Source organism: Vitis riparia, chromosome 2 (genome assembly GCF_004353265.1).
Source record: "Vitis riparia cultivar Riparia Gloire de Montpellier isolate 1030 chromosome 2, EGFV_Vit.rip_1.0, whole genome shotgun sequence".
NCBI classification, from domain to species: Eukaryota; Viridiplantae; Streptophyta; class Magnoliopsida; order Vitales; family Vitaceae; genus Vitis; species Vitis riparia.
The window spans coordinates 16,336,502-16,348,781 of NC_048432.1; the positions used below are offsets into that span (position 1 = coordinate 16,336,502).

The window sequence follows — 12,280 nt, forward strand, 5'->3', positions numbered from 1 at the left end:
GGCCAGCCCAAGTGAGACCTTCACACCCTATACTTACCAGAAACAGGAGAATGAACAAGAGAAGATAGAAACAAGGCAAGGACTGAAGAAATAGCCTAGGAAACTAAGTAAGCTATGAATGTATAGAGCCTCATTTCAGATGACATCCATGGGCCAATATAGCTGGAATAAAAAAGGAGCGAGAGTGTGATTTTGATACACCAAGTTATGGGAAGGAACAGAGCATCAGATGTCTTCAAGAGAAGTAAAAAACATCCAAAGTAAATCTAAAAATAGAGCATGCATACCCAGAGTCCCACAAAGCAAAATGAGTGGCCTCTAATATCCACACCAATCAACAAACCAAATACCCAGAAGAAATAATGAGAATGAGAGTTAGTCAAGAAGGAAACGAGAAATAAGGAGCTCACGAATAATCATACCTGGAAAGCTCCCTTCAAGCAAAAAAAGTGAGTCAGCTTCCAACTGCTCTTCTTCTCCTCTTGCCACACCATCAGTAGGTTTCCTCTCTCAAGCCCTCTCAAATTTCTCTCTAAAAAAAAAAAAACCTTCATCCTCTCAAACTGTCTTCTTCCTTCAGCTACCTGAACCCCCCCTCTCTCTGTAACACAGCTAAGGAAGAAAAAAATACATATATATATATCTCTCCCCCTCACCAGCAAGCTTGCAAAACTCGTTCCCATATCTCCCTAAGCCCAGGCTCTTTTTTCTCGAGTCCCGAAAACACTCCTCACTCTTTTAGTAACAGACATGCTCCCTCTTTTCCAAATAGCTATCTGCTTTTTGCTCTGCTGTGCCCCCTTTCTGCTCAGACGTGTTCCCTTCTTTTCAAACAACTCACCCATCAGTCCCATGGCCGCCCAGAACGACTCATTTCTAGTCCTCTCTGGCCGCCTCACTCATCCTGTTTTCTTTCACTTCCAGTCTTATCTAGCCGCCCAATATAGCTCAACCTCGGGGTGGTAAGAAGAAGAAAGGAAGAAGAAAGAAGAAAACAAAAGAAAAATGGCCCCCATCTGAGGGGGTCTATAATACTAAATTACTATTTTTTTTAATTATTTGTTTCTAAATATATTTATCTTAATTATATAAAATAAAATAAAAAGAAATGATTTTTTTACAAACAAAAAAGATTATATAACATAACAACAATAATACATTAATAAAAAAATACCTCTAATCACCGATAGCATTCAAACATTGATAAAAACAAATCCCACAAATCACTTGATATTTAATGAAATTAAGTTATACTTTGGATTAAAAAAAATTAAAAGGATAAAATGTAGAATAGTATTATGATTTAGTAAGAAATAACTTTTTTCTAAATAATAATAAGAATAATAATTTGGGAATTTAAGATTGGAAAAAAAATCCACAAACATAGAAATTACGTACAAATATGTAATCATTGAAAATCACATTCCTTCCAAAAATTTTATGAGCATGTATGAGAATTTTTGCCATAATAAACAATAAAGATTATGTGCATAATTAATTTTGGGAGAATTATCTTTTGGGGGTAGATGGCCCCAAATTAACAAAAAGTCCATATAACTCTTCAAATTGAGTTGAAGGATATGAAATAGTAACGGACAAATATACCCTTTAAGAACACATATAAAATATTTTATAAAATTAAGTTAAATAATTTTTTTTTCAAAAATACTAAATTAAATAAAAGTAGTTTTCAAACATATTAAATTAAATAATTTTATTTTAAAAAATATTAAATTAAATTAAAGTATTTAAAAAATATTAAATTAAATAAAAGTATTTTTAAAAATATTAAATTAAATAAAAAATATTAAATTAAATAAAAGTATTTTTCAAAAATATTAATTTTTTTTTCTCAAAATCAACAAAGGGCATTTTTGGAAATACTGAAGGATGACATCCTTCAACTCAATTTCCATACTTTCATTGGGTCTTGGGCTCAATTTGAAGAGTTACATGAACCTTTTGTTAATTTGGGGGGCCATCTACCCCCAAAACATAATTCTCCCATTAATTTTCAATTATATCATTATATTCTTAAATAGAAAAGTTGAAAATCTAGATTTATAACCATATATATATATAACATAAAAAATTATTTCTTTTTTTTAATAAAATTCTATATCCATATGTAAGATATTTTTTATAATAATTGAGATCAACCATATATATACAAGCTCTATGGTGAATATCTTACAAATTTTAGTGGTGTCTTATCTGAAGACTTTTGAACAAAGTAAGATTTTTTTTCTTCTTTTATCTATTACTTGAATTCCTTTGTGCTCTCTCTTAATTGTCCTTTTTTTTTTCTTTTTTGAAAAACATGATCTTACTCGTGCTTTTTTATAAGGTAAAAACTAAAAAGTTGTTGAGTATAAACTGAAATTATCTTTTCGATACAAAAGTTAAGTTTGAAGTTCGATTTCACAAAGTATAAATAGTCAACTCATCCTTTTAAAGGATGGTCTAGTGTGAAAAAAAAATTCATTTTTTTTAAAAGATAACTTCAAATTTAAAAATTGAACATATATGAGAGAAGTATCTAATTTTGTAAAAATTGTTATAAATATTTTTATAAATAAGGATACATATTTAAATAAAAATAAAAATATTTACAATTTTTAACTTTTTTTTTGTAACTTTTTTCAAACATTAATTGTGTAAGTAACACATCTTCTGGCATCAAATTTTAGACTATCATATTTGTTTACTTTGTTCAATACAATGTCTACATTTTGTTTAATTATTTTATGTACATGTGGATTTATATCATTTCATGGAAATATAAAAACAAAATCAAAATCTTAATTTTATTTACCAAATTATATTACATACCAAATTCATGAGAATGAATAATACCAAATCTTTTGATTCACCTTCAAGTCATTCCACTGTGGCACAATATTATTCCTTAAATCAAGAGATTATCAAATTTGTAGATATTATTAAAAACCATTTAAATAATATTAATTTTCATTTGGGAGTGATTTTGGGAGGCGTAGTAGCCATCTTTCATTGGTTTAGTACGTCATTGTTTCAAAAATAATTTTTTTTTCTCATGCATTCCTAATCTACTTTTTTTTTGCTATAGGTCAAATCCATGGGTTTGAGGGTTGTTCTACCTTGTTTGTTGGTTTGTTATCTCTTTCTATATTACAATGGGGTTGAAGGATATAGGAAATTATCGAAAGAAGAAGATTTGGAAATAGAGAAAGAACTTAAGCGCTTGAATAAGCCAGCAGTGAAGACTATTAAGGTAAGCTACAACTAAATATTACTAAATTTTGAATAAAATAAGAAAATAAATTCATAAAATTATTTTACTACATCTAGACAAAACATGGAGATATATATGATTGTGTGGACTTCTACAAGCAACCTGCATTTGATCATCCTTTATTGAAGAATCATAATTTTCATCCCCAGGTATGTTTTAAAATTTGATTTATATTGTAAATACATCAATTTATGTGTCAATTAGTGAAAATTATTTTCATTTTTTTTCCCATATCATATAAATAAAGTGTTATTGAGATAATTTTGATGCAGATGAGGCCAACATCACCTCCTAGAAGAGTGAGCCCAGAGAAAGAGGTGCCAAAACCTGATTATAAACACGTGAAAATAGGGTTGGAGGGTGGAGGATGTCCGATGGGAACAGTTCCCATAAGGAGAACTACTAAAGATGATCTCATTAGAGCCAAATTGTATTCAGAAATGCATGCTTCGAAAATTAATCCTCTTACTGGCGAGGAACCTGGCAAACATGTAAGTTATAATTTCGTTATAACAACATAATTGATTAATGTTTAGTGTATTTACAATTTTTTTTTTAAATTACAATTATTTTTTTTGTTTGTGAGAAAGGTTGATTTATGTCGAAAATCTTAGGATTGATGGAAGTACGAAAAAAAGAGAAGAAAAACAATTCAATTGACATTTACTTTGTATTGCACAGTTTGCTGTGGCTCGAACTTTCGAAAATATCGATTATGATGGAGTTGGAGCGATGCTTAGCGTATGGAATCTTCCGGTTCAAGCTCCTCAATACACTTCAGGTCGAGTAAAGATTAAAAATGGTGCTGAGCTTAGAAGCTGGGTGGACGGTGAGTGGACAAAAGATTCTGCTTGTGAAGAAAAATTAATGATTTTAGTTCACACATTCAGACCTCATTGCTTTGGTATATATATCCTTAAGATCTTCGGTTCGTTAGCAAATGTGTTCTCATTTATTTGTTCATTTTGTGTTTCAGGTGAATCCGGGTTTATATGGTGGTGATAATAGAACCAGAATGTATATTTATACCAATGTAATAAGTTTAATTTAATTTAAACGATTACAATTAAACCTTTGGAAGAATACATGTTGACATTGTTTGTTCCACCATGAACAGGCTGGTCAAGCACATTGTTTCAACACACAATGTGGATATATACAAGCTTCAATAGATATACCTGTGGACATGGTTATCGAACCTGTTTCAACATATGGTGAACTACCATATTACATAACCTTATCAATTTACCAGGTATGCACGGCATTTTTCTTCTCTTTTACTTGTTGGAATTAGCGATAAAATTAAGTTCATCACCTCTATTTTCCTCATTAATGTAGGACACGATTAATCTGAACTGGTATCTTAAATACGATGACAATCGTACCGTGATAGGGTGGTGGCCAAGTCAAATATTCACCAATTTAGGAAGCACGGCTACGGGAGCAGAATGGGGAGGAGAGGTATTCAGCCCACCGAATGTCCCTAGTCCAGGAATGGGTTCCGGTCATCGGATAAAGTTGGACACCAATTATGATGCATTTTGCGCACAAGCCAATATTGTAGTAAATAATACGATTATAAAACCTCCTAGGGACCTAGAGCAGTTTGCTGATAATTTTAATTTCGATATAACCAATAAAGGAGATGTTGGAGGTGACCCTGGTTATCTGATCCTTTATGGGGGTGTTTCTGGTGCAATTGGAAATTGATATTTAGTTTACTTTCTGGATCAAATGTACTTTCTCTACTCATTTTATGAATAAATCTATGCTCCTATAATCCTACTTGGGCTGATGTCTTGATTCCATAATTATGTACATTCTTGATTCTTTCAAAATTATTTTATATTATGTAATACATTACAAAAAGCTTTTCATAATGAATACAAATGAATGTACAAAAATGGTAATTTCATCAAGAAGATGATTGTTGAGGATGGGTTCGGACCGGAATTCAATAAGTGGCATGGGTCTCCTTTGGGATAGACTTGATGGAGAAAAGGGTGATCATGCACATAGGAATTCATGCATGTGGAAGGTGGAAGGAAAGGAACCGAAGGTAATGAGTATGAAGGTTGGGGATATGGGTTTGACGGATGAGATTTTGATGGAAAGTTTTGGAAAAGTTTTGGGTGGCTATGCACGCATGGGTCACATGCACATGGGCAGTATGGTGGTAGATAGGTGGAACTAGCAACGTGGCTGAGAAGTGGGTCCAATGCAGCTTCTTTCTCCGTATCATGCCCAGAAATAGAAAGACTCCCAAGGTGATGAACCGCTCAGGCTTAAGGGTGAGTTGATGCCAAAGCTTCTTTTGGTACAAATTAGCAAGAGAGCTGCATCACTTTGCCAGCTCCGGATGAGGTGTGCACAGTGACTCCAAGTGTTGCAAGGTGGCCACGCGAGCCATCTAAAGGTGGGACCCAAGGCTTAGGTGACTGTTATTAGTATGGGTGATTGCAATGAATTGAAACTATTGATTTCTACTGCATGTCAATTGACCTGCTTTTCCTTGAAGAGGTGGTCTGATTTTCTGGGATTTAGCTACATTTTAGCATATGAGATGCAACTTCTTTCTCTCATGAACCTCAATCAAAAGCTTAAACTAGGCTCACTAATGAAACCAACCAGGTGTTTTGTATTCCACGAGCCTTTACCTTCATGAAGCCTATCTGAGAGATATCCGTACAGTCTCCTTCTGGACCTCGTTCTGTGGAGCTAAACCCCACAGCAAAATGAATCAATCTCAGCTTTGGCCAGCAATGAGAAAGAGATGACCACTCATTCATATCCTCCATCTTTAGCATTCATGACTATATTTCCACCCATTTATTTGATACAGTATCACAAATTTCACCAGAAATATTAAAATGAAGGAGAGCATTTAACAATCTCCTTATTTCAAAAGGTGCAGTCTCAGATAACAAATCGGAATCCCAAATCCACCCAGAAGTCACTCCGACATCATCAACCGTTGAGACACATACTCATGCACACCAGAAAAGTCCAAAATGGACTTTAAATATAAATAATTGGATGAATAAATAAATAAACATGGTTGCAAACATCTTGCAAAGAAACCAAGACAGAGCCAAAGAAACAAAACAGAATGATACAAAAATGAAAGAGTATAGAGTGTGCAACGACTGTACTTGAACGACTCCCTTTGAGCGAGGATTGTTTGGCTTCAAGCACTTGATTTCATAGCTTCTTCAAACTCAGCAAAAGTCCCCCTTTGCTTCTTCGGTTCTCTCTTTTTCACATTCTCTCAAAACCTCTCCTGAAAACCTTCTTCCTCTTCTCCTCTTCCCTTAGTCGGTACTCACTCCATTTTTCTTCCCGTCTAAGCCTCCACCAGCTCTACTGCTCTCCGTTTAGAGATGTCTCCATTCTAACCAAGGATTAAAATATCTGGATATATCATCGATATATCCAATATCTGTGGATACCGATATAAAATTCGGGAAGATATATCCGTTAGCTAATTGTGAACCCCTATTTGGGGCTCACTTTCATGCAGCTTGTTTTGCCAAGTGTCACAATCTTAGAGGGCCACGTGTTGATTCCTGGTAGGTTGGTGTGGAATCAGGTTAGTGGGTTGGAAAAGTGACACCTGTAAAGGGAGTTTCAGAAGGGTTTTAGAGTTCAGGAGGCTGTTAAGAGAAGGTGTGCTGCTGCTGTGTGGGGGGGCGGGGCGAGGGATATTTTGGAGAGCTGTCCTTTGGCTTGGAGGTCAAGACAGAGGAAAGGAGAGGATCGGAATTTTCGAGGCTGCTGGTGAGAGAGTAACAGAGAGATATCTTCAGGTAGTTCGGAGGGCAAGACGTCCAGGGGAGTGTGAGAAACTGGGAGTTGCAGGCTGTTTGAGAGAGGGTGATTCTTGTGGCTGGTTGCTTGAGAGGAAAGGCAACTGAAAGCTGAAACAGAGGAAAGAAAGGGAACATTCTCAGGTACGTTTGCTAGACCACATTTTTGATTGCCATTGATATCATTTGGGTTGCTGTGACTATGTTATAATATGTCCATGCTTTGTGCTTCATACAAAATTTGTTTTAGAGTGATCTGATTCCTTTTTAGCTCTCCTTTGGGTGTTTGAGACATATCTATGGGATTTTATTTCCACCTGGTTTTCCCACCCATGCATAAGCCCATTGACTTTCATATGAAAAAGTGAAAAAGGGCTTAGTTCAATGTTTTCTTTGGTCCATTGGATGTTCTGTTTTTATGCCTGCTCCTTTGCTATTTACTCTCTGTTCCCGGTGACTATTGGTATTCCCGAGGAGAAGAGCTTTGCTGCTACGATCAGGAGGGACATTGAGGAGAATGAGATTCACATGTGGGAACTTGGTGATGCTCCGTCATCCAAAGCAGAGGATGAAAGAATGAAGACTCTGGATGATGTGTGAAACACATGCAGATGTATCTTGTGGCTTCTTTGGTTGTGCATGATATTTGATTTTTGAATCTCACACATGGACTGTAACAAGGAAGAAGCCTTGAGGGTCAAAGTAATTGTAGAAAAGAAGATGCAAAGCGGTGACTCCATAGGAGTCTAGAGGATGGCACCAAGGGCTCAACAATTTTTACCTGAACTTGAGAACCATTTCCCAGCCGCTAACTGTATGTAACGTTCATTGTTCTGCCCAAAACAAGCTGTACGGGACCGAAATGGATCGGTATGGAATCCTTTGAGTCTAAAGTGAATGAGGCCAAGGCAATGGTAAAGTTCTAATTGAAGAGAGTCCTTTGCATGGGGGTTGTTGTGGGTAACTGCAGTATGGAGGAGAAGCAGATCTTTCAAAATGTGCAACTGAGCGTTAATTTCCTTGTCTCCTTGTTGAAGAAAACTGGCAACACAAAGCATCACTGTCCATCCGACAGTTGCTGGATTCTTGAAACCAATAAATAAATAAAAAACCTTGAATTGCTCTGTTGCCTCTTCTTTTTCAACTGTTTTTGAAGGTGGGGATTGTAAAGTTGATCTTCACAAATTGCTAGAAAAGCAAAAAGAAAAAAAAAAATCAGCAAGTTAACTGATACATCCAAGAAGGAAATTTCGGAATACATCACTTTTGAGGTTAAAGCTGATATAAAGGAACTGATGGGCTGCTCTTCCTGTAACTACTTCACGCTCATGCCCACGCTCATCTCCTTCAGTCATCGGAGCTGTTTCCAGTGCTAGGTGGCACCTTAGGTTCCGTTTCAGCAGCATCTTCTGGTAGGGGACTGATTCATTTTGCTCCACTCCAAAGAAGCTTCGAACCGCCATCTGTCGCTTCTCAAGGGCATCATAATCAAGGCCATTGTCCCCTTTCATATGCTGGACACTCAAGAATCTCTCAAGGCCATGTAGGATACCTCGGATATGCGCCTAAACTTGTGGCTGCAGTAGCCTATGGTGGAGGACGTGGGAGATACTTGGCTAAAGAACCTGATGAATTTGTGAGATTTGTTACAGCCATGAGTGGATGACGTCTTCCTCATCTTTGCATGGCTATACATGCCTTCACAAAACCCATACACGTCACCATGCCCCACATCATCCATTTTCATTCCATCACTTAATACCCACAAAGTCCTTTGATCTCATTATTCAACCTTCTCACACCCATCTCCTGCACCACGTATTCTTCATTCATCTACCCACTTCTCTCTCTAAACATCCATACCCTTGTTCCAATACAAGCTCTATTCCGTCATCAATCTCCGAAACCTAAGAAATCTGTAAACCATCCTTGGTAACATACACTACCCTCTTGGCTGCCTTGACCCTCCAGAAGCACTTCGATTCCATTCATTCAATTATCTCTCAGGTGGAAGAAAACGGAATGGAGCCTGATTCTATATTCTTTAATGTTGTTATAAAAGTTTTTTTTTTTTCGAATCTGGAAATATGCAAGAAGCCATGAAATACTTCTGGAAGATGAAGGAAAATGTTGTGTATTCCAGGTTCAAGAGTGTCCGTGTCCTCTTTGGAAGGCGCACATGAGCAGATCAGTGCAGTCATCTCAACAGCTTTGAAGAACAGCCCATTTGTTTACGTCAGTGTCATTTGTAATTTGCCCGCTATCCCTCATGCCTTGTTCTCGCTACCATCGACACCGGCAGCCAGTGCTAACAGCGGAAACATTAAATACTAACCTTGAATCGATTTCTCGTTTTTGACATTTGAGATTGTTCAGATGCAGAGCAAGAGTCCGCCACTGTGAACCATTTCTGAACGCCATGTCTCCGTGGGAATGATAGTGAGGTTCAGAGAGATATTCTGGAGAATGTGAACGCACTAACGATCCTTGTGATGCAAAGGGTGATTTAAGGCTCGCAAATGACGCCGATATGTGGACCCGGATCTGTGACAGTTGCTGAGGGAAAGATCCTGACTCTATATGCTGTACCACATACTAAGACCAAAAGCCGTTCTTAATAGAAGTCCCCAGGAGCTGGTTCCTTGAAAACTCTTCCCTTGACTTCTATACGAACTGGTCAAGATTTCACTTCTTTTTCTTCGCCACCCCCGCATTCTTCCTTCCTACTCCCAAAGGCCAGGGGAAGAGTGGGCCTACTCCTGCTGAAGCATCGCTTCATCTGCACTCCATAGATTGACTCACTATTAGCGCCTTCGCTTCTTTTCTTTAGGGGCTCATAATATAAACCCAAGGGTAGCTACGTAAGGAACCACTACGAACTCCCCTAAAACAAAACTCCACTCCCATAATTCCTAAAACCGCACCTGGCTCCGAGGTTGGGCAGAAATAGATTCCGCGGGAACGGATTCATCGCCGTTATCAGAGATCATAGATGAGAAAGGCAACGTTGTCAAGGAGCTCTACGCCAGGGAAATCAGTTTTGAAACTAAGAGCAGGTATTGATCGTTTTATTGGTGAATTAGCTTAAAAGGCTGGCCAGGTTACCTCTTTGGACTTTATTGAAAGTGTTATAAAAAAGAATGAAAGCATAAATGGGCACTACAAGAATGTCAAGTTTATGTGTGCTGATGTGGCATCTCCAGAGCCGAATTTTTCAACAGAATCAATGGACTTGATATTCTCCAATTGGCTTCTGATGTATTTTTCTGATAAAAGAGTTGAGGAACTGGTTGAAAGAATGGTCAAATGGCAAAAAGTCAGCTCACAGGATGATAAGGGCTTCCAGAAGTTCATGGATAATGTTCAGTATAAATGTAATGGCATATTGCGCTATGAATGTGTCTTTGGAGACGGCTTTGTAAGCACTGGAGGGATTGAGACAACAAAAGAATTCGTGGGATAACTGGACCTTAAACTTGGCTAGAAGGTCCTAGGTGTGGACTCTGGCATTGGAGGAGGCGACTCCTATATGGCAGGGAACTTTGATGTTGAGGTTGTTGGTATTGACCTCTCCACAAATATGGTTTCCTTTGCCCTTGAACGTGCTATTGGACTCAAACGCTCAGTTGAATTTGAGTCAGTTGACTGCACCAAGAAATCATATCCCGACAACACATTTGATGCGATCTAGCAGCCTTGGTGTTACTGATCTGAACCATGTCTCACTGATGGAATTAGCCTGCAACTGAAGCATACTTCCATTCCCTTGAACCCACTCCTGTATGGTTATACGTGGCCACTTTTGGCACCTCTTGTATTATCTTTCATATCCTCATCCTCTGATTTTGAAAATAATTTTCACTATCCCCATTTTGTAAATATTTTTCTAATTCTGGTTTTGAAAATAACTCATTTCTTTAATTTTTCATTTCTTAGGGTTTTAGGTTATCAAAAATCTCATTTTCAATCAATTTGGCTGCCACTTTTGTTGCTGGCAAGCCATTTTCACATCTCTTCTGATTTTGTTTAAAAAATGTTTTAAAATAAGCATAAATTAAATTCTGTAATTATGAGTGATGGAATTTACGGAATTAATTCATGCAAAAATAAACGGGCATTGGTGGGGGTCCGACATATGTGATTTTATGATTGATTGATTGATTGATTTGATTGCTATGCATGATTGATTTACTCTATTCCACTCTATGACATATATGCGATTATTTTGTATTTGATTGCTAACATTTATTTCCCTTGAAGTAAACCAGTTCATCACTCTGGTTTCATTTAGTTATTTTGTTTTGAATGACATTCATTTGGTATTCATGCTCAATTAATCAATTGTCATGATTGCTTCATTTTATTAGTAGAGACCCATTTCTAGAGACTTAGAGGGGTGCTACGGTCTTTACCGTACCTTCTCGATAAGTAACCTGACCCTCGAGCTCGATCTGGTTTTCACAGACCACCTTTTCCAAATAAAGAGTCATACTTAGAGTTTTTTTTTTCTTATTTTGTTTACCCTTTAAAAAATAAAACAAAAATAAGTGACTAATATTTTCAGATATTTTATCATTTTTTTTTCCTATTTCAACCGATATTTCTAGATATTTTATCGATATTTCACTGATTTTCTGATTTTTTATTATTAAATAAATAAATTATAATTATTTTATTTTCATATTTGATTTAATTTATTACCAAAAATATAAAAACATAATTTTCTTAATAGGTCTTTTTTATATGATCTATATATTTATTAAATATAAAAAATAAATATTAAAAAATTATGCATATATTATTATTTATTTGATATCATTGAATACATTTAAATTAAAATGGACCATAATTTTAATATTAAATATATTTTAAAATTAGACATATTATCATAATAATATTATAAAATAATCTATAATGCAACTTAATAATAAATGTATATTTATAAAATTTATATTTTTTATCCATGTAGAGGATATTATTATCAAATATGACAAATTATATATATACTAAAAATAATTTTAAAAAATATATTTTACTTCTTATATAATTTTTAATTTTTTTTTAATATTTTCACAATTTTTATTAATTTTGTGTCAAAATATTTTATCTTTTTTTATTTATCTTTTAGTTTAATTTTTAATTTTTATTTTAAATTTATATTACCCTTTCATTTATATTTTCTCTTATTTTTAATTATTTT

The 12,280-nt window shown here is 35.5% G+C and overlaps 2 long non-coding RNA genes and 1 pseudogene across 2 annotated transcripts in view; 2 read left to right on the top strand and 1 right to left on the bottom strand.

Moving 5' to 3' along the window:
- Window positions 1-12,280, bottom strand: part of LOC117905273 — a 98,572-nt pseudogene that overhangs the window by 18,814 nt on the left and 67,478 nt on the right.
- LOC117905326 overlaps window positions 3,197-12,280 on the top strand; it is an 85,575-nt gene continuing 76,491 nt past the window's right edge. Inside the window, exon 1 of the long non-coding RNA XR_004649722.1 lies at window positions 3,197-3,253. This is a non-coding gene — a long non-coding RNA (uncharacterized LOC117905326). The remainder of the gene's footprint in view (window positions 3,254-12,280) is intronic.
- Window positions 4,085-4,419, top strand: LOC117905331. The gene is made up of 3 exons (XR_004649723.1): window positions 4,085-4,103; window positions 4,251-4,307; window positions 4,392-4,419. It is a non-coding gene; the product is annotated as an uncharacterized LOC117905331 (long non-coding RNA).